The following is a 1,539-nucleotide window of genomic DNA, read 5'->3' on the forward strand; positions in this document are numbered from 1 at the left end:
GAGGCCGCCCCGGGCGCCCGGGAGGCTCCGCGCCGGGATTTCGCTCCTCCCGCGGCCCCTCCCCGCCCCGTAGGTCGAGCGCCGGCCACGTCCGCGGACGCCGCACTCAACAATCGCGCTGATCCCTCCGCGAGGACGCCAAGGACAGCGGCCCCCTCCTCCCCAGACTCTGCCCTGCCGCCCAGTCTCGATAGGACTCCATTGCAGGGGGCCTCTTAGATGACTTGGGGGTACTGCTTTTTCTCTCCTGGGGGAGGGAGGAGGAGCTGAGAAAAGTAGTCCCTTCTCGGCCTTTCTGCGGAGGGATCTGTCAGAGCCGTGCCACCGACTGCTATATAAGGAGGTGCCGGGTGTGGCGCAGGCAGTTCCGTGGAGGCCGGGAGTTCTGTGGCGGTGTTGCTGCGTGAGTCGCTGTCACAGCCGCTTGGTGAGGACTGGGTGGCTTCCCCGGCCCGGGGCTCTTGCGGTCCGGAGGCCGCTGGGGAGGCGGAGGGTCGCGCAGCCTCCGAATGTTAGCCGCTCGCGGCCGGCGAGCAGGGTTGTGCTGAGGGGCAGGGACGCAGAAAATGGCGCCGGTGCCCGCTGCGGGGGTGGGGGAAGTGGGGCTGTGAGGCGGGCTGTGAGAAGACGGGCTGTGAGAAGACGGGAGGAAGGGGCTGGTAGTGGAAGAGAGCGCGACGGGCCCGCGAGGGTCTAACGGCCCTCTGTTGGGGTTCCCTGCGCCACGGGGGTTGGGGGGGCCTCTAACGTCTACAGGCCGCCCTGGCACGAGACTGGATTTCTCGTCGCAGGGAGGGGAACGCTGCGGCGGTGCAGCCCCGCGTCCGCTCACGGTGCCGGTCACGTGATGTCACTCCTGTGTGGGCGCACAATCCGGGGTGGGGCCGCCCACTGCTGCTTGTGTAGCTCGCTTCTGTCACTCGTGAGACACAAGGTTCGGGCTTGGGGGAGGCCCTGCAGAATTGTCAGGGGACAGACCTCAGTGAGGGGGGAGGGGAAGAGAGGTGAGGCAGCACCTTCACTCTACCGGTATCCTTCCTCTCATGCTCTGAAGCTGGGCTGTTGAGCTTTTATGTTCTAATTCGTTTCGGGTTGGTGGGGTTTTTTTTTGTTCGTTTGTTTTTTATGGTTATGTGAGAGGGAGCATGTGAGGGGTTGGGGAGAGAGGAGGAACAGAGGGAGGGTGAGAGCATCACAAGCTGGCCCCGAGTTGGGGTCAGTCTCCTGAAACTGTGAGATTATGACTTGAGCTGAAACCAAGGATCGGGTGCTTGGTATATTGAGCCGCCGAGGTACCTCTGCTATAATTAGGTTTCTCAGGCAAGGTTTATCTTTGTCATTGGGCCGACATAAAATGATGTGTAGGGGCCTGGGTGGCTTAGTGTTTGAGTGTCAGACTCGGACTCAGATCATGATCTCACAGGTAGTGGGTTCCATCCCAGCTTTGACTCAGCTGACAGCCTGGAGCCTACTTCAGCTTCTGTGTGTGCGCGCGCCTTTCTCTCTCTCTCTCTCTCTCTCTCTCTCTCTCTCTCTCTC

The 1,539-nt window shown here is 62.0% G+C and overlaps 1 protein-coding gene across 1 annotated transcript in view; it reads left to right on the forward strand.

The window, feature by feature from the left end:
• Positions 1–321: 321 nt before the first annotated feature.
• The window catches only part of LOC144218182 (ubiquitin-like), a 1,766-nt gene continuing 548 nt past the window's right edge, over positions 322–1,539 (forward strand). Inside the window, exon 1 of the mRNA XM_077748025.1 lies at positions 322–427. The gene's annotated coding sequence lies outside the window, so the exon portion shown is untranslated. The remainder of the gene's footprint in view (positions 428–1,539) is intronic.

This window comes from Crocuta crocuta, unplaced genomic scaffold, assembly GCF_008692635.1.
Source record: "Crocuta crocuta isolate KB4526 unplaced genomic scaffold, BGI_CrCroc_1.0 scaffold29, whole genome shotgun sequence".
NCBI lineage: Eukaryota > Metazoa > Chordata > Mammalia > Carnivora > Hyaenidae > Crocuta > Crocuta crocuta.